Source organism: Elephas maximus, chromosome 20, assembly GCF_024166365.1.
Source record: "Elephas maximus indicus isolate mEleMax1 chromosome 20, mEleMax1 primary haplotype, whole genome shotgun sequence".
In the NCBI taxonomy this organism is placed as follows: Eukaryota; Metazoa; Chordata; class Mammalia; order Proboscidea; family Elephantidae; genus Elephas; species Elephas maximus.
The window spans coordinates 33,420,104-33,447,106 of NC_064838.1; the positions used below are offsets into that span (position 1 = coordinate 33,420,104).

Consider the following 27,003-nt stretch of genomic DNA (forward strand, 5'->3'; position numbering starts at 1 on the left):
GAGTTTTAGCCACTGCACATTTCCCCAGGACTGCGACCTGCCCTCACATTAAAACCATAAAAGCTGGAAACTCACCCCTGCTGGTCCTTTCTTTCAAATTCCAACCCTTTCAGAAATCTGCCTGCTTTTGCACCCTCTCCAGAGCTTTCCAGTAGCTGTATTTTGTATTTTATCCAGCCTTTACAGTTTTTATCTGCATGAGGGTCAGCCTGTTAGGAGGTTACTCTGCCATGATGAAAATGGAACTTCTTTTCATTGGTCTTTATGCCTCTGGTTAAACAAGTATTAAAAAATAATCATTCCTGATAGAACTACTGGTCTCTACTCATCCAGAACAAGAGAGAGAGAAGGAAATCAAGGACTCAGAGAAGAAAGTAGTCTACAGGACTAATAGCCTACGGGGACCACAGCCTCACCTACCCTGAGACCAGAAGAACTAGATGGTGCCTGGCTACGATTATCGTCTGTTCAGATCAGGGCCGCAATAGATGGCTCCTGATAGAACAGGAGAAAAATGTGGAACAGAACTCAAATTCTTGAAGTCCAGACTTGCTTGATCAGTTGAGAGTGGAGGACTCCCTGTGACTATTGCCCTGACATGCTCTTTAAATTTTAATTCAAAATTATCCCTTGCAGCCACCTTTTAGCTAAATAATAGATTGGCTCATAAAGTAAGCATATCACCTGTGAGCAATGAATTCACTGAAGAATCATCTGTATGAGACCAAATGGTCAAAAATTACTCTAAAGCAAAGATGAGAAGGTAAGGGGGCAGGGAAACTGAAATAGAGTCCTCGGTCTCCTCTGGGGTGGAAGGTGGAGGGACGAGGGGGCTAGAGAGGGTGAGAATGGGGACAAAGTGGAATGGGTTTGGAGACTGTTGTAATCATCTAGTGAGGGTGGATGGGCCTGGTCGAAGGGCAGTGGGAATGGAAACTGAAGATTGTACATCCAAAATGGAATGGATGAGAATGATGACATATTGTGAAAAATGAAAAATGTAACCAATACCACTGAATAATTTGTGTAAACAAAAAACCCAGTGCCGTCGAGTCGATTCCAACTCATAGTGACCCTAGAGGACAGAGTAGAACTGCCCCATAGAGTTTCCAAGGAGGGCCTGGCGGATTCGAACTGCCGACCCTTTGGTTAGCAGCTGCAGCACTTAACCACTACGCCACCACAGTTTCCAAATAATTTGTGTAGAAATTGCTAAATGGGAGCCTAATTCCCCTGTAAACTTTCACCTTAATCATAATAAAACATTATTTTTAAATAATAGTAATAAATCCATAGAAAAAGGAATTATTACCTGATACTTTTTTCTCTTTCACATCTCAAAATCGCTACATCTTAGAGGATATTATTATTTTTCTTGTTTCCTGAGAAACAAGAAATTTCGATTTTTTATTTTTCTCTTTTGAATTACACACCTCAGAACAATGACATCAACCATTATTTTCAGGTAAGAGAGAGGGTATTAAAGGCAAAATCAGAAACAGAAAACAGTTTCTCACCGAACCTTTAAAAATGAGATTAAAGTCAGATCTTCAGTTTGAACACTGGGTCATCAGTCACCCAGGCATTTAATTTATATGGTTTCCTTGAAATTTCCAAGATGGCCAGTTGGGTCTCCTTTAAAAAATAAAATGCCAGCCTCTTGGCTGTAGACTTACCAGACTGATGTATCTTTGTATCAAATGGCTTCACTACACACTTAAAGCACAAAATACCTTGGACCTCTGAGTTTGGTCTACGTGAAGATGCAATTCGTGTGGTGGACAGCACTTCGGGGTTTGGGAAGTATTTCACACTCTTTTCGTTTAATCTTCACAACAAACTTGAGAGAGTATAATTCCCATTGAACAGGTGAGAAAACAGAGGCCCCAGTCTTCTTTCAGGCTACCTGAGGCTCAAAAGTCAGTGTATGTTATGAATCACCTGAAAAATGGTTTTATCCTTTCCCCTGGTATTTCAAAAATCATTGCCTTTATTTCCCTTGGTAAAAAAAAAATGAAGACACTTATGATAGAATTATATATAATAAATAACTGTATATTAAGTTTTGAAGACTTGCTTTATCACAATAAACTGTAACTTCAAGCAAGTTATCTCACTTCCTTCTGCCTAGGTTTTCACAACCGTAAAATGGAGATGGTAATAGAACTTACCCGAAACATCGTACCACTCCATAAATATTAATTAGCAGTATTATTGTGGTGGTGGTTGTTCTTATGTTCCTGGCAGTATGTCAAGGGCTTTACACATATTACTATTGATTTTATCTGTCTATATTTATAGATGAGGCAGTGGTGGTTCAGTGGTAGAATTCCCACCTTCCATGTGGGAGACCTGGGTTCAATTCCCAGTCAATGCAGCTACCACCCGTCTGTCAGTGGGGACTTGTGCGTTGCTATCTATGATGCTGAACAGGTTTCAGCGGAGCTTCCAGACTAAGACGGAGCAGGAGGAAAGACCTGATGACCTACTTCCGAAAATCAGCCAGTGAAAACACTGTGGAACACAAAGGTCTGATTGACAAGCATTTTGTTCTGTTGTGCTTAGGGTTGCCATGAATCAGGGGCCAACTTGATGGCAACTATCAACAACAACGTATCTACAGATGGATATCAATCTATTAAGACTCATCTACATTATCTTTTTTTTACATTATCTAATTCAACCATCTCAGTAACTCTGCAGAATAGATCCTGTTATCCCCTGGGGCTCTGAAGCGTTAAGAAACTTCCCCCAACTTTGAACACTAGTTGGTTGAGAAGTCCAGACACTTAAGAAAAAACTGTGACCTTGAAGACTTGCTTACAATACCAGTTTGTGATTGTCAGCAAGACACTTTGCCTCCGCCAGCCTCAGTTTCCTCATTTGGAAGAGGATACCCAATCCCTGCCTCCTCCACATACTCATTGCAGGGACCAGCTGGGGCTATGGCTGTGAAAACACTTTCTCGTGATTCAATCTAGAGACCCCTGTATTCAAGCCTCTTGAGGGGCCCTACATCTGTCTCGCTTATGGCCGTGTCCCTCGGTCCTAGCACCTTAGCCGAGACATAGCAGTTGCCATCGACTCGACTCCCAGTCATAGCAGCCCCGCGTATGTCAGAGTCAAACTGTGGCCCACAGGGTTTTCAGTGGCTGATTTTTCAGAAGTAGATCACCAGGGCTTTCTCCCGAGGCACCCTGGATAGACTCGAACCCTCAACCCTTCTGTAAACTGCTGAGAGCTTAACCATTTGCACCACACAGAGACAGTAGGTGCCCAATTAAAATTACCCGGATAATGGGCAAGTTGCTTGCTAGTGCTCAGCTGGGCAGCGATTTACCAGAGCAGAAGCGTCCTAAATAACCCCCTAAATTCAAGCAGCCTTGCGGTCTTCTGAAAAAGAGCCTGAGGAGGTAGTTACAATATTTGCTCTAGGTTTGCCTATGATTTCAAAAAGGAAAACACAGCCCAGGTGCCAGAAGGGAAAGGGACATCTTTATGTAGGGAGCAGCTGTGCCAGAGGAAGGCATGGTATCTTCTCAAAGGCTGCAGTCATCACACCCCAGCCTGCCCATGGGGCCCTCTCCAGAGGGAAGGCATGTCCATCAGGTGTGTCATACACTGAAGTTTACCAAAAACAACCAAACCCATTGCCATCGAGTTGAAGCTCATTCATGACAACTGAGTAGAACTGCTCCATAGGGTTTTCTTGGCTGAAAAATTTATGGAAGCAGGTTGCCAGGCCTTTCTTCCACAGCACCACCAGGTGCATTCGAACCACGGACCTTTAGGTTGGTAGTTGAACACAAACCATGTGTGCCCCCAGGGACCAACTGAAGTTTACATAGAAATAGTAAATACTGATTTCATTTATGACCTTATTTTGCTGGCTCAGAGCTCAGAGTTCAGGCCACTCTTTTGGAGCCCACACTCGGGCAATGAAGAAAAGAATTCTAAGTCATTCATTGACTTGTCTGTGGCCATCCCTGCTTTCAACTCGAATTGTTCCTCCTTTGCTCTGCAGAAATGAAATGCTCATTAGTTTTCTACTGTATCTTAGAGGCAGTATGTATCTGATGATGAATCATGCTGGAAAAAGTGACAAGTGCCCTCCAGAGGTACTCACTTGTTCTTTTGCAGATAAAGATGCAAAAGAAACTAATTAAGACTTTTCTTTTTAATTTAGGTTCCATTTTTAAATGTTCCATCACCAAAAGCCCAAAGGTATCTGCTTTCAGGGCCTCAGTAACTTAGGCCCTAAGAGAAAGCTGCTGGGAGTCAAAGAATACTGGAAACACCTTGCAGGTATTGGGAGAGGGAGATCTTGGGGGAGGAACAAGAGTTCCCTGCCCCTCCTCTCCTGACCCCCTGTGGTTGTGACTTTCTTTCATAGGGATGGTCTATGCCAGACACAAGATAATTATACCCACTCGTTGCAGCAATGCAGACCCTACCACTTCTGCCCATCATTAGCATTTACCTTAGGCAAGGTGCTCACCCTCTTTGAGGCTCAGTTTTCTCATCTATAAATGGGGATACTATTTGCCTACGTCAGAGTTTTTTTGAAAAATTCAGCAACACGTTGAATAACAAATTAACCTGGTCAATGGGGACATGCTTGTAATAGTGTAAGCTTTCATTGATTGTATTATTGGTATATGTCTCATCTTTTCAAGGAGCCCTGGTGGCATAGTGGTTAAAGTGCTCGGCTGCTAACAGAAAGGTCTATGGTTCAAACCCACCAGCCGCTCCATGGGAGGAAGGTGTAGCAGTCTGCTTCAATAAAGGTTCACAGCCTTACAAACACTATGGGGCAGTTCTAGTCTATCCTACAGGGTCGTTATGAATTGGAATCAACTCCACAGCAATGGGTTTGGGCTCTTATCTTTCCCACCTCTAGAGACAGAGTTCTTTCAGGGCAAGGTCTATGTCTTGTCCAGCAGTAAAACACAGCTCAAAATGAACAGGCTTTGAGTTGAGATGTTGTTGTTAGCTGCTATCAAGTCAGGCTCTCCTCATGGTGATCTTACACAAATTAGCATCATTTGATATGTTTGAGCCCGTTGCTGGGGCTACCATGTCAATCCATTTCATTGAGGGTTTCCCCTGTTTCCGCCAACCCTCTACTAAGCATGATGTCCTTTTCTCATGATTGACCTTTCTTGATGATGTGTCTAAAGTAAATAAGGCAAAGTCTCACCATTCTAAGGAGCAATCTGGTTGTATTTCTTCTCAGGCTGACTTGTTTGTTCTTAGGGCAGTAACCGGTAGATTCAATATTCATCACCAGCACCACAGTCTGAATGCATCAATTCTTCTTCCTCTTCTCTTTTCATTGTCCAAGCTTTCACACGCATTTGAGGCAATTGAAAAGATCACGGCTTGGGTCAGGCACACCTTAGTCATCAAAGTAACATATTTGCATTTTAGAACTTTAAAGAGGCCTTTTGCAGCAGGTTTGCCAAATGCAATGCTTTGTTTGAGTTTTGGACTGCTGCTTCCATGGGCATTGATGGTTGATCCAAATAGAATGAAATCACCGACAACTTTAATTTTTTTCTCCATTTATCATTATGTTGTTTATCATTCCAGTGGTAAGGATTTTCATTTTCTTTATGCTGAGGTGTAATCCATATTCAAGGTTGTACTCTTCGACCTACATCAGTTAGTGCTTCAAGTCGCCTTCACTTTCGGCAAGCAAGGATATGTCACCTGCATATCTCAGGTTATTCATGAGTCTTAACACCAGTCCTGATGCTGTGTTCTTCTTCATATAATCCAGTTTATCAGATTATTTGTTCAGCACAGATTGAATAGTAAAGTGAAAGGTGAAAGGATACAACCCTGCAACAAATTAGATAAATCTCAACTTAAATCTTAATCTTCACCACATCCTGGCCGTGTCACGATGGGCAAGTCTCTTAATCTGAGACTCAATTTTCTCTTCTAGGGAAGAGATGCCATAATATTTTCCTCTTAGGGGAACTATGATGATTAAATTAAATAATAAAATAACAGTGACTGACACCTGTTATAATGCTCAAATGGATATTCACTCTCTTCTCCTTTTTCTTCCCCCAAGACACTTGTTTTTGTAACCCCCACAGTTATCAGGACAAGATTTCTGCACGTAGTGTGTGCCCAATTAATGATAAACCAAAACCCAGTGCCATCAGCTAGATAAATGGCTGAAATAAATACTTGTTCTAGACCAATGAGCTAATTCACTCAACCTTATAGTGCAGCAAGAGTCATTTCCCGCAAAGCCTCACAGTCCCTGAACTACTACTCTCTTGAATGCAGAAGTAATTAATAGGCGTGATGACCATTCAGTTTTAAAAGCAATGAGCTAGACTTCAATGGACTAGAATGGAAGTCATCACCATCATCATCATTGTCACTTATGTAGCCATAACTGCACAGCAGGCATTGTCCTGGGAGCTTTGTAAGTATTCATTCACCTACTCCTCGTAAGAACCCTATGGATGCAGGTATGTTATTAATCCCATTTTATACATGAGGAAACTGAGACACCGAAGGTTTAAAGAAGGTCTTCAAGCATATGAAAGATGAAATTCAAGTCCCAGAACCATGAATAGATTTTGTTTAAGAGCACAGTTCCCGGTACCACACTCACTTCTGACACTAACTACAAGCTCAAGGGGTTTCTAAGACCCTCGGGCTCTATAATTCATTAGAAGCACTCATGGAACTCACTGGAAACTATTATACTCATAGCTATAGTTTCATACAAAGGATACAAATTAGAATCAGCCAAGAGAAGAAACACGTAGGGTGGATTCTAGACTGGGGAAATACCAAACCCGGAGCTTCCATTGTCCTTTCTCCATAGAATCATGTATGCGTTACTGTCTCCATATTGATGTGTGGCAGAGTACTGTCAACCAGGGAATTTCTTCTAAGTCTCAGTGTTCAGCCTTTTTATTGAGATTCTATTATGTAGGCATGATTGATTGATTGATCTCCCACATGGTTGATCTCACTTTCCAGGTCAACTAATACTGCATGACCCAAAGCCCCCACTCCAAACACATGATAGGTCTTTCTAAGATGGGGCCAGCCCGCACCCCAAATCACATTGTTACTATCTGGCTAGGCCAAGGCCCCCAAGAAAAAGATTACCTCTCAGGAGCCAAGAGTAAAGGACAGACCTCCCTTTGGGCAAGGTAAAACTCTTGACTACGCACTCTCAAATACATTTGCATTTTCATTTATGCAGATATGTATATAAATGCATAGAAAAAAGACTAGGAGGAAACACACCAAACTGTTAACAGAACTGAATAGAGGGGAACCTAAATATTTCACTCCATATAGCCTTCCTATATTTCTCTGTTTTTTTTTTATCTTTTCCAGTGAGGACGTATATGTATATTACTTGTAAAAATTAATTTAAAACTTTGTTCAAAGAATAAATAAAAAAAGAGAAAAGAAAACAAGCCCGATTGTGGTCTCCAGGCCAGAGAGGTGGCGCTAAATTTGAATTGCTACATCAGCCTAAAAATAGGGTGAAATCTGTTGACTTAATGCCAAATGGCACGGATGGGCTATACCACAGGAATTCAGAGTTGGGAAATCCTAGTGAAATGTTGGGGCTCAGGAGGACAGGGAAGGAAGGAGACAAAGGCAGAGGAGAAATGACCACCCAGTGAGGGTCGGGTTGACCTGCGCTGAGCTGGCAGTGAGGCTGGGTTGAGACCAGTGAGTTGCTCAGTGGGTGGACTTATCCCATAGTCTCAAACTTGTAAGTGGGGAAGAGGTGATGGTCAGTGGAGCAGGAGGAATCTGCCCCACTCTAAGCCTCCTTGACTCCAAATCCTGGCCAGGAGCCCAGTAGAAGTGAGTAGCAAAGCCAAGCATCCCTCCGGTATGTCACCCCATGGCACAATTCCAACCTCTTGTCTTAGCCAAGCAAAAAGCCTCCCAGCTCGGCACCCTGGGGGGACACAGAGATTTACACCCAGCCTCATAGCACAGATCAAGGCAAGCCCTGTCTCAACTGTCAGGACAAACTCCCAGATCCCTGCTCTGTGAGTCCCAGCTGTTCCAAACCAAGGCAGAGCCCAGGAGAGTTTTCAAGTCTGAAATGCAGCTGTACTTTCCCTCTAAAAAGACTTTCTAACAAAACCTAAGAGCAAAGAAAGGCAAACTGACAAAATGTTACCTGTATGAATGAGAAACACAAATTATAAATCATTTTGAAACCATAATCCAAGCACCACATGGAACCTACATTATTCATGTTCTCGCCTATTTTTTTTTTCTTATTAGAAGAGTCATAGATTTTTAAAAAGAACTCAAGTGCTATTACAGGCAGAAGAGTGAAGTAATAAATGCAATAATGTCTCCTGTATACCAGATACCTCCACTATTTTAATTAATCTTCACAATAACACTGCAAAAAACTACTCACAAAAGGTACTAAGAACCCCTGGTTCTCCCAGACTCTCAGCCCACAGGTGGCCCTGGTTCCAGTATGTGGCACTGACCTATGTTGGTCCCTGTCAGGCTTTGTCCCCAAATTCAATAGCATCCTGAATCCCAAAATGATCTGATCCAAATTTAAGGTTATTTTTTTTGATAGGGTCGCTAAGAGTCGGAATCGACTCGATGGCACTGGGTTTGGGTTTTTGGTTTTATATTGATGCAGGAGCCCTGGTGGCTCAGTAGTTAAGAGCTCAGCTGTTAAACCAAAGGTCAGCAGTTTGAATCCACCAGCAGCAATGTGGAAACCCTGTAGGCAGTTCTACTCTGTTCTATAGGGTCGTTACCAGTTGGAATCGACTCGATGGCAACAGGTTTGGTTTTTGGTTATGTTGGTGCAGTAGTTAAGACCTCAGCTGCTAACCAAAAGATCATCAGTTCAAATCCACCAGCCACTCTTTGGAAACTATATGGGGCAGTTCTACTCTGTCCTATAGGGTTGTTATGGGTCGGAATCGACTCAAAGGAAATAGGCTTGGTTTTTTGGTTTTTTGTCATGGAAACAGAGTCGCAAATGTTTAAGGTGCGCAGCTGCTAACTGAAATGTTGGAGGTTTCGATCTACCCAGCGGCACCTCAGAAGAAAGGCCTGGTGATCTATTTCTGAGAACTCAGCCATTGAAAACCCTGTGAAGTACAGTTCTACTCTGACACGCGTGGGTTCACCATGAGTCAGAGTCTATTTGATAGCAACGGATTGTAATGGGGACATATTTTCTACACCAAAAAGCAAGCTCAGAGTCTAACAGAAGATCTGTATTCTCTTTCAGGTATGAAAGTCACGCTGTGAAGTTGGACACCAAAGTGGGGTCATTCCAGGGACAGTTCAATGGTTTATGAAGACCATGGGCAGACCACTGTGCACTGGGACTGTCCCAGAAACCTCATGTTCCCACAGCACCCTGGGTGCACCTGGGGCCTGACTCTCACCACATGCATGGGTGCTGGTGCCTGGCAGGTGTCACATCCACTGGTCTGTGACCCAGAGGACAGAGGGCACTGGTTTTCTTTGCATGCCCAGTGCCCAAGGCAAAGGTGGGTACAGAGACAGTGCTCAGAAAAGAGAAAGGGATAGATAAATAAAGGAAAGGAGGGAGAGAACGAGGGAGGGAGAAAGCAGTAAAAAAAAAAAAAAATGTAGACGGAAAGGGAGGTAGGGAAGATGGAAACGAAGGAAAGGGAGGCAAAGAGGCAAGGAGGAAAGAAACAAACCAGAGAAATGTGAAGCCTATAGTCACTCTCCTTATCAAACCACTGAGTCCAGCCTCTGGAAAAGGTTCTCCAGGTGAGCCAACCTGCACAGGGAAGGAGGCTCCCCTTCCCTTACGCCAGTCACCCAGGAACTAGGCTTCCTGCTGACCGCAGCCAAAGCCTAGACTCTTCACCTGCTGACCAGCCTCCAGGTGGACTCCACGCAGGCAGCTGCCCCGCCGTTCACTGCTGCCTGTGGCTCACCTTCCTCCTGGCTTCCAGGGCAACCTGGAGACTTGTGAGCCCTCCAAAGAGGTAGCAGAGGTCACCGGGAGGTAGCATGGGCTAGGTGTGGCAGGACATGGGAGACTCACCTCCTTGCCTTGGTCAGAGGTCGTGAGCACACATGGAATATCTGAATTTCAGCCAGGCTTCTCCAGACTCCCTGTGGAGTGAGAAAAGAAACAGAAACTATAGACCATACACCCCGTGGTGAGTTGAATGATCATCCCCCAAAGAGTAATGTACGATGGCTTCAAACGCGCCTGACAGGGAGGCCGATGCACAGTCCCGCCAATGTGTGTATTGATGACTTGGGCTTGGGCACAGACAGCATGCTAATCGATTGTGTGGGCAGCACAGTGCTGAGCAGGCTGCCAAATTGTCGATGAGAGAATTAGGACCCAGAAATATCCAGACAGGCTGAACAATGTAGTATGAATCCAACAGAGCAAAACTTGGATGGGGACAGATGGTTTGGAGCCCTGTGCCTGGGCCCCAAAACACAGCTGCCTAAATCCTAGAAGGGGTGGCAACATAACAAGGGCACACAGGTGAGAAACATGAGGAGATGTAGCTGCATGCAAACAGCACGGGGCATCTGCCAGGAAGAGCTGCAGTCCTAGGTTGTGAGGGTCAGAATCTACCCTGCTTGGATCAGACCCTGCAGGGAAACAGTACTTCTCACTCTGGGCCCCTTTGAAAGGAGGCTTGGTGGCAAAGTGGTTAAAAGCTCAGAGGCTAACCAAAAGGTCGGCAGTTCGAATCTCTCAGCTGCTCCTTAGAAATCCTGTGGGGTAGTTCCACTCTGTTCTATAGGATTGCTATGAGTTGGAATCGACTCAAAGGCAATGGGTTTGGTTTTGGTTTGGTTATATGATGAAACATTATGAGGATGGTGATGGAGACTGAAGCTATGTCATATGAGCAATGGCTGAAAGTCTTGTCTATGTTTAGCCTGGAGAAGAAACTCAGGGGGGACATGAGGGCTGTTTTCAAATATTTGAAGGGCTGTCACAGGGAAAATTTGTTCTGCGTGACTCCCCAGGGTGAAGCCAGGGCAATGAAAGTGACATCAAGGCAGACTGAAGACAGATTGGAGCTTTCTAGCAGTCAGAGCTGTCTACGCTGAAATGAGTTTTCACCAGAGACACTGAGCTCCCTGTCATTGGAAGTAATCAAGCACAGCCAGAATGACCACCTTTTAGGAGTGTTGGGAAGGGTATTAGCTGTCCAAGATGACCTCTGTAGGACCTCTCATTTCCAAAAATTAAGCCTTTTCCCAGGAGATGACAGGAAGCAAAGCTGGAGAAGAAATGTCCCATAAAGCAAGGTGTCTCTCAAGGCGCCTTTTTCTTAAATTCTCTGGCTGAAGGCAGGAGGCAAACACTTTCAACAGCTGCCATCCCACTGATTCCTTTTCCTAAATTAAGCTTTCTGGGGCCTCTCTTGGGCTAGAGCCCAGAGACAAGGACTTTATGAAGCCCATAAAGTAATTAAGTTCATGATATCATCTGTTGACCTGTCCCAAAGAACACTGAAGCCCTGAGGCCCGGGGCCAGGTTTCCTCAAATTACCATTCTTGTAGCAGATTCTAGCCTTTTGTCCCCAAGGGCCCGGGCCTCAGCAAGCGCCTTGTACCATGTGGCAATGGAAATAGAGCTGAGCACTGGGACCCAGGCTGTCACCCAGGAAGGGGACGTCCAGTCAAGGACATTGGCGAAGTGGCCTCTAGCATCCCTGTCCACTGCTACCCTCCACCGGAGTTTGCCGTTGTTTTTCTCCTAATATGCCAAGCAAAGTAACGCACAGGAGATGAACCTCAGTTTAGGGAAGCCATGAGCAGAAAGTGAAACATCCTGAGGTGGGCAGGGCTGGCGAGTCCCAGGTACTGTTGAATAGAAGTGGTTCCAGAGAGCATCTGGTCTGCTTGCTCAGCAGATATCATGAGTACTCACTATGTTCTGAGCATTTGGGTATAGCAATGAACAACCCGAAACCAAAACCAAACCCACTGAGATTGAGTCAATTCTGACGCATAGCGACCCTACGGGACAGAGTAGAACTGCCCCATAGAGTTTCCAAAAAGCGCCTGGGGGATTTGAACTGCCAACCTGTTGGTTAGTAGCCCTAGCATTTAACCACTACGCCACCAGAGTTTTCAAGGCAGACTTAGTTCTAATGGTGGGAAGGAAGGCAATAAGAAGTGAACATTCTCTCTCCTGACAATCAAGGAAACTGGAGCCCAGAGAGGTTGAGTGACTTGGCCAGGGTCACAGAGCAACTTGGCCCTGGCTGAAGGCAAGACCCAGGACTATTCCCACCCTCAGTTAAGGTATTCATAAACAAAAATGTCAGCCCCAACAGGCACAGAAGCACCAAGATGACCTTTCCACTGGCTCTCTCATTTCTGGAGCCTGTTTTTCAGAGAATTAGAATTTGTTGAGAATAAAAATTCCTAAAGAGGTAGAAAATACACAATCTTTGGGTGCTTGAAGGAGGTGGGGGAACCCATACAGCAGACAAAGAAAGAGCTTGGAGAGTGCAAAGACAGATCTATCTTCTTCCCAAACGTCCCCTTCTTGGGGGACCATTTTGAACCCCAATTCAAATAAACCAACTTCAAATATATATATTCAATATTGAGTTTATGTTTACGGTGTGTTGGGAACAGCATTAACTGGCCAAGAAGACCTCTGTAGGACCTTTAATTTCCAAGAATTAACCCTTTTCCTGGGAGATCACAGGAGGCAGAGCTGGGGAAGAAATGTCCCATGAAGCCAAATGTCTCAAGCCACCTTTTTCTTATATTCTGTGGCTGGAGGCAGGAACCAAGCACTCTCAACAGCTGCTATCCCACTGACTCCTTTTCCTAAATTAAGCCCCCTGAGGCCTCTCCTGGGCTGGGAGTGATTATTAGTGACAGTTGCACAATGATTAATGTAATTGTACCACTAAATTGTACATGTGAAAAACATTAAATAGGCAAATGTGTTACATACATTTTTACAACAATAAATGAATAAATTCAACTATCAGCAATTACATATTGTTTAACCTCAAATATTCTGAGAGAGTCCCTAGGTGGTACAAACAGTTAATGTGCTTGCCACTAACTGAAAGGTTAGAGGCTTAAGTCCAACCAAAGAGCTGGTGACCTGCTTCCAAAAAATCAGCCATTCAGAATCCTCCAGAGCACAGTCCTACTCTGATACACATGGGGTCACCACGAGTCAGAGTCGCCTCCATGGCAGCTAGAATGGCGTAATACATTCTGGAGTATTTGTGGATGAAATGATACATTTCTAGGATTTCCTTCAAAATAATCTCCTGGGGAGATGGGAGGTTGGGCATGGTGAGAGATGAAACGCGATTGGCCATGAGCCGATAGTGGCTGAAACCGAGTGCTGGGTATATGGGGGCTCATTATACTATTCTCTCTACTCTTGCCTATGTTTGAAATTGTCTATAACTCAAGATTTAAAAAAGCAGATGTTGCCAATATTTTCAGCACCATTGCTAATGTCACAGTCTAGAAAGAGAATTTTAAAAGGATACAAATATTTTGCAAAGGTGAATTTTGGTGGCCATGACGTTCATGCTTATTAGTCTTCCTGGAAGTCATTGGAGCCAATTGCTGTTGAACAGGGCAGGGACTGAGAAGAGCACACTAATTAAAAACAGGGCAAAAAGTTGCTCAACTGCACTTCTCTTTTCCCAGGGACCAATTTGCTGGCTTCTTCATGGAAGGAGGGGAAAGGGTGGGTCTTCTGCATAGCTTCTAGAAGATGTGAGGGTTTCTTGCCCCTTTAATTGTTTCGTATTGGTCTCGGGCCCTGGCTCCATTGATGCCACCAGCAAGCCTGCTTTGGAGACTCGAGCAATCCCCTCTGCAGAGCCTGCCCCATTCCAAACCCAGCTGTTCAGATGCCTTCTCTAAATATAAGCCTTGTTTGATGATGCCTCCCTTTGGCCTGCCTGACAGAGCCAGGCTCAAAGTCCAAGCTGATTAGTCCCGAGCTAATTTTTACCTGTGTCCACCTGTTGATGTCAATTCCAGAGGTCCTGAATAGGGCAGCCATGTGGCAAGGTTATATGACAGGCTGTCTTTGGGGCAGGATTATCCATGGTATAAGGTGAGCTTCACAGATCTGGGTCATCATTGACCCAGCATTAAATACCACTGATTCACACAGTGAGCAATTTACCATCTTCCTGCATCAATTCTCTTGAAATCTTGCCAATGACTGCAAGAAGAAAATCTCACTTTGGTGCCAGTATGTCTTTAACACTAGTTTGGGCCTTTAGTATTTCTTTCCTGAACTTCAATACCACCTAACCAATCTTCCTGCCTCCCATCTCCCTCCACCCTACCTCTTATCAGCCTCTAACACAAACCAATCCATCCTTTTCTCAGTCACCAGCGTGATCAATGTAACACTCACATCTGTCTCTGACACTCCCCTGCCTAAAATCTTCCAAAGACTCTCCACCACCTACTTAGTTAGTATAAACCCCTTGCACCTATTAGTGTTCTTTGATGGGAAGAAAAAATGCAAGAGCAAAGAATTTATTAGAAGAACACCAGGTAGCTCACTTAGCTAAGCACGGAGCCTAAGATAAGTATTATTGAATGGCTAAATGAATGAAAGAATCAGTGAATGAATGGAGTAGGCTGCTTAGTGTACACCCGTGGTTTCTAAGAAGAACTGTAGAGATCCATGGAATTGCTTTGGACGCCACTAGTGGATGGAGCTCTGGGCCACACATAATGCCCACCTACTCCACTACTTATGAGTTGGGAGGATTCATGCAAGTAAAGCACCAGACTAAACTATGAAGATCCACATTCTAGTCCTGGCTCTACCACTCATCAGGTGGGTAACCTTGGGCTAAACGTGTTACCTCTCTTAGCCTCAGTTTCCACACCAGCTAGATGGCCATATCCAGCAACTCTAAGCGGCTCACACTCAGGGAGAAGAGCATTGCAGGGTGATTGCACAAACATTGGGTAAGCCCCACTCAAGTTCTGTTTCTGCAGATCAACTTGCTTAATTGCATTTCTTTTTAGTTAATATTAAAATGAGCTCTACTCAGCCACAGAGAACAGGGGTGACATGGGGACAGTGATAGGAAGACGGCCTTGTTTAGGGGGAAGATAACTCTGGGTTTTAATAGTTGTTACCAGTGTATTCACCAAATGCATTTCCAGCATCAGGGTAAGTAGGAGGAAGCTGACAATTAAAGATGGATAAGAGCTGGAATCTACCCACTGTCCAGCAAGTGGACAACACGATACAACCACAAAAGTTTAGGATATATATTTGTGTGTGTGTGCGTGCATGTGTGTATGTTTACACACTCATTGGAAAACTATTAGAAAAGTATTCCAACACTAACCCACACAGGTAAGAAACTGAGACTCAGAGTGGCTAAGTATCCACTTCTTACACTTCTGTTGATTTTGTACCAGCTGTCTCGACAAGCCAGATCCCTGATTCTACACTTAGTGCCAGCCAGCCCTTCAATCAATGTCCTAAAACACATCCTACCTGCTCCTCCTCAGAGCGGTTTGGCCAGAGAGTCTTGGAGGAGGCGGTAGTGCCCTGAGTCCAAGTGAGGCAGATGCAGACACGTTGCTCCGTGTGAACTTAACATACAGTGTTTTCGCTTTAAGTGGGTTGGCACCAACCTACCATCAACCTGCCAAAAATCTTCTGTGTACTTCGGGCTCAAGCCCAAGATCTTCACATCACCCTCCAGGGAGCAGTGGAATTGGGCCCAGAGGGTAGAAACATCTGAAAAGTAGAAAATAGACAAATATCACCTTCAGAACCAGAGCAGCCCTCACCTCCCACACACATGCTCACTAACAGGCCCTAGACTCATCCTTAAGATGAGTAGAGGTGGGGCCAAAACATGGAGGTGTGGCCAAAGCATAGGTGTGGAGCCAACACATGGGGATGGAGCCAAAACATGGGGGTAATGCCATGACCTGAGGGTGGGGTTGGGACCTGCAGATGGGCCTCTAAGAGAGGACCTGCCAACCACCATGCAGGCAAAGCTGCACTGAGACCTGCATTCTCATGGATGGCTGGCAGGAGAAAAAGGTGTTAGCACACACTTTCTGGAAAATAATTCATTAATATGTATCAGGAATCTTAAGTGTGATCATGTCCTTTTATGCCATATGCTACTTTTCAGACTCTGAATGAAGGAAATAATCACAGAGAAACACAAAACTGTGAGTACAAAGTTTGTGCATGGCATTATTTGTATATAAGCATGTACCATTAACTGTAATAGGGAAAAATTAAAATTAGAAAAGAAAGAAAAACAACTGAATGCCCACTCTCATGGAAATAGTTATGTAAACCAATTATGGCAATCTACATGAGAAAAACCACTGAGCCACCAGGGCTCCATAGAAAAATTAGGACATCTTTAAAAAATCATGTTTATGAAGAATGTTTATTCATGGTGCTAAGAGAAAGAAGCAGAAGACAAAGTTATAAAAAGACAGTGTCTACAACTGTAATAAAGAAAACAGCCTGGAAGGAAATATTCTGAAAGAGTACTTGAGTTTTATCTAAATGGTACAATTCTGGACGATTTTTATTTCATACCATGTTTTTCAAATGTCCGGTACTTCACATGAATTACTTTTATCAGAAAAATGCAGAAGCATCTTTTCAGTCTGAGCACCACAGAACCCTGCCAGCCAATTTGCCTGGACATGCTCTATAAACGCTCCCACGTCACATTCTGCTCGATTGGCCAACTTCAATTCTATATTTATCTGTCCGACATCATCTCTGGTTGACGCCGCATCTCACCTTGGGCCAAGCCCTGTTTTCACTTTCCTACAGCTCTCTCGATGCTGCCATCTACTTGATGTGTGGTCTTGAACCTCAGTTATGGCCTCAGTTTCCACATCAGTAAAATGGTCACATCCAGCAGTTCTCAATTACTACCCTCTGTCTTGAGATCCTGGTTGTTACCAGGCTCAATTCATGATGGCTCAAGGAACCTCGCCCTGGGTGAGCTCCTGGGGCCACTCTGATGTTATGAACTCAAATCGTTTAGCTCTAAGGAACCAGGAATCCAAGGGACAATCAGGCTACTGGAAGATTCTTGGACTGCTCCTGAATGCATTTGCTGTAACCTGGAAGTCAGCTCTCTCTTTGTCTACATGAACTGACTGCTTCGGCCCATCACCCAGGACACAGAATGCATCCTCTTAAGGGTTCCATGGGAAATACACTCACACCAAGTATATCAGTCGAGGTCCTGGCAGCAAACAGCCAGCACACTCAAATTAAAATGATTTGAGGAGCATTTAATAAAAAGAAAATTTACAAAGGTGTGAACAGGGTATAGACAAATCCCCAGGGATCATACAGTTGGCTGAAGCTAACAGCAGAGGTCAAGAAAGGAGCAGCTACAGGAACCAAGAGACAGAGAGGTCTGTGGAGAGAGGGCCACTCCACCATAGCAGAGGCCTTTCATTGAGAGACATAGCCAGCCCAAGGTAATGCCACAGTCAGTAGGAGTAAGGGAACAACATTACTCTCATCCCTCCCTCTGATGTCCTACCAGTGTTCCCTTTGGCCAAACCCAAATGGAAGCTCCCCATTGGCCAAACCCAAACAAAGCTCCTCATTGGCTGAAACCAAATCTCCCTGCTGGCCAAACCCGACAGGAAGCTTCCCATTGACCAAAGCCAAAGGAAGCTAGAAGGTAAAGAAATCCGTGTAGGACAACTTCCAGGGCTCATGCCATAGTGGAGCAAGGTCAGAGTGGATCTATAGGGGCAAATAGAAGGCATTCAGACCACCAGGTATTTTGGTATTACTTAGCAGTTTCGGCTGACAGTGTGTAGTTTCACAGGGAAGGCTCACATCACCCAGCACCCTGAGTTTCCCTCATAAAGTTCCCTATCTGTCATGGATTGAACTGTGTCCCCAAAAAATATGTGTCAACTTAGCTAGGCCATGATTCCCAGTGCTGTGTAATTTTCCTCCATTTTGTGATCTGATGTAACTGTCTTCCATTTTGTGATATTGTGAAATTATGTGTTGTAATTCCTAAACCCTTATATGTCAATAAGGCAGAATTAGTGTGAGGTGTATCTTGAGTTACCCCCAGTGTGACTCAATTCACAGCCTTACTCAAGTCACACTCTTGCTTGAGTCACGTCTTTTATCTTACAAATGATGAAAGGAGAGAGAAGCAAGCAGAGAAGAGAAGGACCTCCTACCGCCAAGAAAGAAGAGCTAGGAGCAGAGCGCATCCTTTGGACCCAGGGTCCCTGCACTGAGAACCTCCTAAACCCAGGGGACGACGGATGCCAAGACACATGGAGATTTCCAAGGAATGAGGGCCCACAGATGTTGAAAGGAGACAAGGACCTTCCCCTAGAGCAAACAGAGAGAGAAAGCCTTCCCCTAGAGCTGGCACCCTGAATTCAGGTTTCTAGCCTCCTAAATTGTGAGAAAATAAATTTGTTTGTTAAAGCCACCTACTGAGGTATTTCTGTTATAACAGCACTAAATAACTAAGAATCTGGTACCTGAAGAGTGGGATGCGTCTCTAACAGATACCTAAAATGTGGATGTAGTTTTTGCAGTTGGGTAATGGGTGGAGGCTGAAAGAGTTTTGAGGTACCTAATAGTAAAAGCCTAGATTGCCTTGAAGGAGCCCTGGTGGTATAGTGGTTAAGAGCTCGGCTGCTAACCTAAAGGTCAGTGGTTCAAACCGACCAGCTGGTCTGCGGGAGAAAGATGTGGTAGTCTGCTTCTAGTAAGGATTACAACCTTGGGAATCCTGTGGGGGCAGTTCTACTCTGTCCTAAAGGGACGCTGTAAGTTGGAATCAACTCAATGGCAATGGGTTTGGTTTTTGAGTTAGATTGCTTTGAAGAGATTGTTGGTAGAATTATAGACGTCAAAGGCAATCCTGGTGAGGGCTCAGAAGGAAGTGAGAAGGGCTATAGAGAAAGTCTACCATCTTTGAGAATACATCTGGCAAGAGCAACAGAATGTTGCTAGAAATGTGGATGTTAGTTAAATGCACTTTTTGTGAGGCTATAAAAGAAAGTTATGAAAAATTGGACAATGAAAGAAGGGTGGTGCTGTTTATGCAGTGGCAAAGAATTTGTCTGAATTTTAATTACATGTTTGGTGGGAGGCAGAACGTCTAAGGGATGAATTTGGATATCTGGTTGACAGTGGGAGGCAGAACGTCTACGTGATGAACTTGGATATCTGGTTGACGAGATTTCTAAGCCAGATCTTAAAGGGGCCACATGCTTTCTCCTTGACACTTATGGTAAAAATGAGGAAGGAAGAGATGGGAGAAGAGAGATGCCAAGCCACATGGAGACGCCCAGGGGCAGAAACTCAAAAGAAACAAGGACTTTCCTCCAGAGCTGACAGGAAACGCCTTCTCCTAGAGCCTGGGCCCTGATTTCAGACCTCTAACCTCCCAGACTATGAGAAAATAAATTTCTGTTTGTAATACCACTTGTGGTATTTCTGTTACAGCAGCACTAGGTGACTAAGACACCACCTGATATGTCAGCTTCCCTGGGGCCCGTCTCAGGAGTGGCGGTGTTTTCCCTCTCTCCTGCCCTTCCTCCACAAGGCGGTGGAGGAATCTTTGCTGCATCTTCTCTCTCCCTCCGGCTTCAGACTTCTCCCTACTTAATTATGCAGAGCGACAGAGAGAGCATCTGCCCCTGTTCCAAGGGGGTCATGGCAGCATTTCTTGCCGACCATCCAGTGCCTGCTCCCCCCAAGAGGTAACCTGGAAAAGAGTTTTCTCATCTCATTTCACAGCTTGTCATTCACGTTGCACAGTTCAAACTCATTACTAGCTGTAAAGCCTGGTTGGGGAGTGCTGCAAAAATAATTTTCCCTAATTGCTCCGGATAAACACGCGTCTGTCAATCCAAATCCCAGCCCTTCACGGATCATTTCCTGCGTCTACAACTATTTGCTCCAGGGCAAAATGAAGGAAACTTTTCTGCAGCTGTAAGGGGCTGCCACAGGGCGGATCCTGCTTTGAGAAAACTGAGCCAAGACGGAGGAATGAGAAAAATAAGCAGATGCTCGAGCCAGAAGGATTTCCATGTTTACATAATCAGATCGCATGTGTTCCCCTGAGAGAGTCTGGATTCCCTTGTGTCCCCAGGACAACCACAGACCCCAGGCCACCTGCCCATGTCCGCCCCATCACTGCCTGGGGGCAGACCACACTGGCGTCTTCAGCCTGGTGTGTCCCCATTTACTCTCTCTTGCTGTGTGAAGAGTCTGTATTTTTCATCAGCGAAGGAGATTATATCCCTTAGTGATTAATCAGTGTTTTGCCTTCCATAATCACCTTCCCTTTGGGGGGCAGGATGATAATTGACAGATGCTATTGGCCGCAGGAAGGAAAAAAGTTGGGAGCCTGAGTTTCTTGCCAAGGTTGCAACTGAACTGTGGTCTAAATAGGCATAGATTCTCCAGCCCCTGCATCCTCAGAAAGTCACTAACCAAAAAAATGAAACCCGTTGCCGTTGAGTCTATTCTTACTCATAGCGACCCTATAGGACAGAAAGGTCATTAGGTGGTGTAAATGGTTTGCACTCAAATACTAACCTAAAGGCTGTGGTTCAAACCCACCCAGAGGTGGCACAGAAGAAAGGCCTGGCAATCTGTTTCCATAAAGATTGCTGTTGTTGTTAGGTGCCCTGCAGTAGGTTCCAAATCGTAGTGACCCCATGCTCAACAGAATGAAACACTGCCCGGTCCTGCATCATTCTCACAGTCATTGCTATGTTTGAGGCCACTTTTGCAGCCACGAGGTCAATCCACCTCATTGAAGGTCTTCTTCTTTTTTGATAACACTCTACTTTTACCAAGCATGATGTCCTTCTCCAGGGACTGATCTCTCCTGATAACATGTCCAAGGTATATGAGGCAAAGTCTCACTATACTCGCTTCTGACTCTACTTCTTCCCAGACAGATTCGTCCTTCCGGCAGTCAATGGTATATTCAATACTCTGCTGACACCATAATCCAAATGCATCCATTTTATTTCCATCTTCCTTAATCATTGCCCAGCTTTTGCATACATAGGAGGCAATTGAAAATACCATGGCTTGGGTCAGGGGCACCTTAGTCCTCAAGGTGATATCTTTGCTTTTCAACACTTTAAAGAGGTCTTTTGCTGCAGATTTGCCCAATGCAATGCATCTTTTGGTTTCTTGACTGCTACTTCCATAGGCATTGATTGTGGATCCAAGTAAAATGAAATCCTTGACAAGTTCAATATTTTCTCAGTTTATCAAGATGTTGTTTATTGGTTCAGTTGTGAGGATTTTTGTTTTCTTTATGTTGAGGTGTAATCCATATTCAAAGCTATATTCTGATCTTCATCAGCAGATGCTCCAGCCCCTCTTCATTTTCAGCAAGCAAGGTTGTGTCATCTGCATATCACGGGTGGTTAATGAGTCTTCCTCCAATCCTGATGCCGTATTCTTCTTCATTCAGTTCAGCTTCTCAGATTATTTGCTCAGCATACAGATTGAATGAGTATGGAGAAACGATACAACGCACAACTTTCCTGACTTTAAACCATGCAGTATCCCCTTATTCTGTTCAAACAATCACCTCTTGGTCTATGTACAGGTTTCACATGAACACAATTAAGTGTTCAGGAATTCCCACTCTTCCCAGTCTTATCCATAATTTGTTATGATTCACACAGTTGAATGCCTCTTCATAGTCAATAAAACACAGATAAATATCTTACTGGTATTCTCTGCTTTCAGCCATGATCCATCTGATAACAGCGATGATATCCCTTGTCCCATGCCCTCTTCTGAATCCAGTTTGAATTTCCGGCAGTTCCCTGTCTACGTACTGCTGCAACCATCTTCTAAGCATCTTCAGCATAATTTTACTTGCACGTGATGTTAATGATATTGTTGGATAATTTCCACATTTCGTTGGATCACCTTTCTTTGGAATGGGCAAGAATATGTATCTCTTCTAGTCAGTTGGCCAGGTAGCTGTCTTCCAAATTTCTTGGCATAGAAGAGTGAGCACTTCCAGTGCTGCATCTGTTTGTTGAAACGTTTTAATTGGTATTGCATCAATTCCTGAAGGCTTGTTTTTCACTAATGCACCCAACACAACTTGGACTTCTTCTTTTAGCACCATCAGTTCATGATCATATGCTACCTCCTGAAATGGCTGAACATCGGCCAATTCTTTTCGGTACACTGACTCTGTATTCCTTCCATCTTCTTTTAATGCTTCCTGCGTCGTTCAATTTTCTGTCCCTAGAATCCTTCACTATTGCAACTCAAAGTTTAAATTTTTTCTTCAGTTTTTTCAGCTTGAGAAATGCTAAGTGTGTTCTACCATTTTCGTTTTCTTACTCCAGGTCTTTGCACATTTCATTATAATATTTTACTTTGTCTTCTTGAGCAGCTCTTTGAACTCTTCTGTTTGGCTCTTATATGGCATCGTTTCTTCCATTTGCTTTAGCTACTCTATGTTTAAGAACAAGTTTCACAGTCTCTTCTGACATGTATTTTGGTTTTTTCTTTCTTCTCTGTCTTTTTAATGACCTTTTCTATAAAGATTACAGCCAAGAAAACCTTTGAAGCAGTTCTACTCTGTAACGCACAGGGTCACCTTAAGTTGGACTCAACTCAACAGCAATAGGCTTGGTTTAGTATCCTCAGGGGGGAAAAAAAAAAAACCTCATTCCCAGGCTCCCATTACGTTCATATGTAACACTGAACGTGTCCAGACTTACTGGCCAAACCTAAAAGAGATGCCTTACAATGAAAGGGGTTGGCTGGGGACACCAGGTATGCCATGGTCATTGACTATTTTGGAGTTCTGGATTCCACTCTCCTTCTGAAAACAGCATCCTTATTTTTCGAAGAGCACTAATCTCCCACCACTCTTGGATCCAGGCCAGGTCAATCAGCTTATTCCATCTCCTGGGCCATATCGATTGGTTCTAGACTGGCCCCAGCTAGGCAGTTCAGCCCAATATGTCAAATTCTGCAAACTTCTCTGGAGCAACCAGGAAAGAAGTGTGCTATTTGCTGAAGGGGTTGCTGAGAGAGTAAGTGTAAGCCTGGAACTAAGGGTGGACATCTTGACATGAACAAAACAGGGAAGTCCAGGTGAGAAGTAAAGAGAAACAGGTTCCTGGTGGCATTGTTTGAATCTCTGGATACACACAGGCTAGGAGTCAGAACTACTCTGAGACTTTTCAGTTCTGCGGGTCAATGAACTGCTTCAGCTGAGGGATTGGGTTTTTTTGCTTATAACTGAGTGTCCCAATACCTACATATATATCTGCATCTTCATTTTGCTGTTTCACTATTTGTTGGTGACACCAGCAACATCATCTTCTGCACCTCTGCCCTCCTCCCTCTGTCCATCTTTGGATGTCCTGCCTTTGTCTGGAGGCAATGCATGTGGTAGGTGAGATTCCTAGCTCAGCCACACAGTGACAAGTGACTGTAAGCTGACAGCCCTGGGATGAACTTAGAAGCTGGACTCAGACAGCCAGGGGTTGAGTGCTGGGAGAGGAGGCTTGGGATGTGCAGTGGGAACTGAGGCAGAACTTGGTTCTAACTCATGACCAGCTCACCAGGAGTCATCAACTATAAGAGGAGACTGAGGCCAGAATCAGGGGCTGGGGCCTCACACACAGTAGGAGCAGCCAGGGGTGGCCAGGGAGCCAAGGACGGGGAAGGAAGAACACTGCTCCATGGAGACAGGTGCTTCCTGACACACTCCAAGCCTCCTCTGGTCTTAAAGGGAATTGTCTCTCCAAGTCTATTCTGAAAAACTAGAAGTCAGAAGACCCCGGTTCTAGTCCAACCAGTCTCATGGCTGGGCAGGGTACTTAATCTCTTTGAACCTGTTTTCTCATCTTTGAAATGGGTCTTGAAATAAATGGACCTCAAAGGAACTCATGTAAGTATTAGATGGCGATGATAGATGGAAACGTGTTTTGTAGTATGTAGTAGTCCTGGTGTGGTTTAACAGGCTGAGTTTCCTACATAACAGGAGGACGGCGTAGCAGGATCCTTCAGCGCCTTATCCCCAAGTAGGAACTCATGGAGTTAGGAAGACAGGAGTTCAAGTCCAAATATTTTGAATTTCCATTGTGGCTTTGACACTTACTCTTTAGGAGACTTGGAACCAGACATTTGACTCCTTTGTGCATCCATTTCAACATTTTTCAAATGAGAAAAGGAACCCCAGCTTTCCCCAGATATGAGGTAAAGATCAAATTAGAGCGAAAGGACCTTTTAAAATACAGCAACAAAAATAATAATAATAACTACTGTTTAATGGACATTTACTCTCATGTAGGTCCCGAAATGATTCTCCAGGATGAAAGTAACAGTAACAATGACAACAATAGCTAACACTGGATTAATAATAGCAATAATTGAGGACTTCTTACATGCTGGGCACTAAGTATATGTTGGTACATGATGCTAGGCAGGCATTACACACCTCAAGTCCTCAGAACGGCTCTACGAGGATTAAGCCAAAACCAAACCTGTTGCCATCGTGTCAATTCCAATTCATGGCAAACCCGTGTATTACAAAGAACTGCTTCATAGGGTTTTCTTGGCTATAATCTTTATGGAAGCAGATCACCAGAACTTTCCTTCCACGGCACCACTGGGTGGGTTCAAGCCACCAATTTTTCAGCTGGCAACCAAGTGCGAACCATTTGTACCATCCAGGGATCTCCTAGGAGGAGCAGGTAACCGCACTTTACAGATGAACAGACTGAGTTCAAAGAGCCAAGGTGTCAGGACTAGGAAGAGTCGTAGCCAGGATACGTTCAAATGTAGTTTTTTTTTTTTTTTTAATGATTTATCATGTATATATGTATATAAATTCAAAAGAGAATTTACAGAGAGAAAGATCACGCAGGCATCTTCAATTCACCATCCTCAGGACAATGACACGAAAAGGAAACCATGGATAGAGTCCATTACCAGCAGTCCAACACAAAGGTATTTCTACTCTCAGGTGTGGCTAAAGAGATGACCTGGGACCAACATACCTTGAGCAGAGGCCAAGCCAGCCTTGGCAACAGAGACAGCTGGGCCCAAAAATTTATCTGAGAAAAATAAGTGGCTTCCACCCAGCAGTTGCTGGGGTTGGGAACTCCACCTGCTACAGCTGTCCCCCAGCCACCCATCAGCGGGTCCTTCAGGCTGGGCAAGCTGGAGGGGCGCCGGCATCACAGTCAGCTGGTCTGCAGATGTATCCCCTTGGAGTCCCTGGGAGTCGCCATTCTTGCATGTGTACACATCTGTACTCACGCATGACATTTGCACCCAGGATTTAAAATCTGCACTGTCATTGGGCAAGTGATTTAAACTTTCTGGGTCTCAATGTTCTCATCTGTAAAATGGGGATAGAAAACAGTCCCTACATTTTTTACTTCATAGGATTGTTGGGATGCTTCTGGGTTTAACATTTGTAGAACTTTTAATCGTGCCTAGCACTTAGTAAAGGCTTAATAAATGTTTGCTTTTATTATCAGAGTCTTGAGATGGTGCAAACAGTTAAAGTGCTCAGCTGCTAATGGACAGGTAGGAGGTTCAAGTTCACAGAGCCACCTCAGAAGAAAGGTGGATTTACTTCAGAAAAATCAGCCACTGAAAACCCTGTGGACTACAGTTCTACTCTGACACACGCAGGGTCACCATGAGCCAAGGTCAACTTGACGGCAACTGGTTTTTTTATTATTATTACTTAAAATCAGTCAAAAAGGAAAACAGGGCTCTTTCCGTCTCCGGCAGCCGCGACGAGAGGAGCATATCTGCAATGGATGGTTGTGCGGAATTGCTCCAGTTTCCTGATCAAGAGGAACAAGCAGACGTATAGCACTGAGCCCAATAGCCTGAAAACCCGCAGCTCCTTCGGCTACAACAGGCTGATTCACCGGAAGACTGTGGGCGTGGAGCCGGCAGCAGATGGCAAAGGGGTCGTGGTGGTCCTGAAGCGGAGATTGGGCCAGCGGAAGCTGGCTACCTCTTATGTGCGGACCACCATTAACAGGAACGCCCGGCCACTCTGAGCGGTATCCGCCACACGATTCGCAGGAACAAGTACCGCCCTGAGCTGCGCATGGCTGCCATCCGCAGAGTCAGTGCCATCCTGCGCAGCCAGGAGCCTGTGATGGTGAAGAGGAAGCCGATCCGCCCCACCAAGAGCTCCTGAACAGCCTCCCCCAGAGCAATAAAGATAAATTTTCTCCACTGGAAAAAAAGGAAAATAGGAATTGGGAAGGGTCATGGAGATTCCCAAGGCTAGGTTAGAGGGATCACACAGGTCTTTGTAGCTTGACTCAATGTAGGTAAAGAGACAAGGGTCTTGTTAGCATAACAAAGTCCAAAAGTTATGCTGGGGTCTCCTGGGTAGAGGCATCAGTTGGACTCAGCCCTTGTTCCTTGTCATTGTTGTTAGCTGCCATCAAGTGGAGGACACAAAACTCAAGGAGATACAGTGACTTAGGCAGGGCTCCCCCTGAAAACAGATTCTGAGCCAAGGGTTTCAGTGAGAATGGTTTATTTGAGATATGATCCCAGGAAGCAATAGTAGCAGAGTGAGGAAGTGAGTCAGAGATGGGAAGGAAGCCAGTAAGGGTGTATTATTGAGCAGATTCCTGTTATGGGCAACTGAGGCTCCATCCCACAGGGGAACACTTGGGGACAATATAGAACACATCTCAGCATTACCCCATGCAAGGGAGCTGGGGTATTTATCCTCCAACTCTCCCCTCTTGTTGGCTGAAGGCTACTCCCAGGGCATCATCTCCCCAGTAATTCCTGACCACCCAGCATGCATCAGCAGAAGGAAGCTGTCTGTGAAGAGTCTGGGGGCTGGCAATCCAACATCATCACTTCCTGGGAACAAGTGATAACGATATAGTGGCAGGACATCAACGGTGTCTGCTCTGTAAGAGTATCATCATCCT

General features: G+C 44.6%; 1 non-coding gene and 1 pseudogene across 1 annotated transcript; both read left to right on the top strand.

The window, feature by feature from the left end:
- The first annotated feature begins 2,306 nt into the window (after window positions 1-2,306).
- TRNAG-UCC (transfer RNA glycine (anticodon UCC)) lies at window positions 2,307-2,377 on the top strand. The gene has a single exon. It is a non-coding gene; the product is annotated as a tRNA-Gly (tRNA).
- Window positions 2,378-24,379: 22,002 nt separating this feature from the next.
- Window positions 24,380-26,246, top strand: LOC126064387 (60S ribosomal protein L28-like; annotated as a pseudogene).
- Window positions 26,247-27,003: the final 757 nt, after the last annotated feature.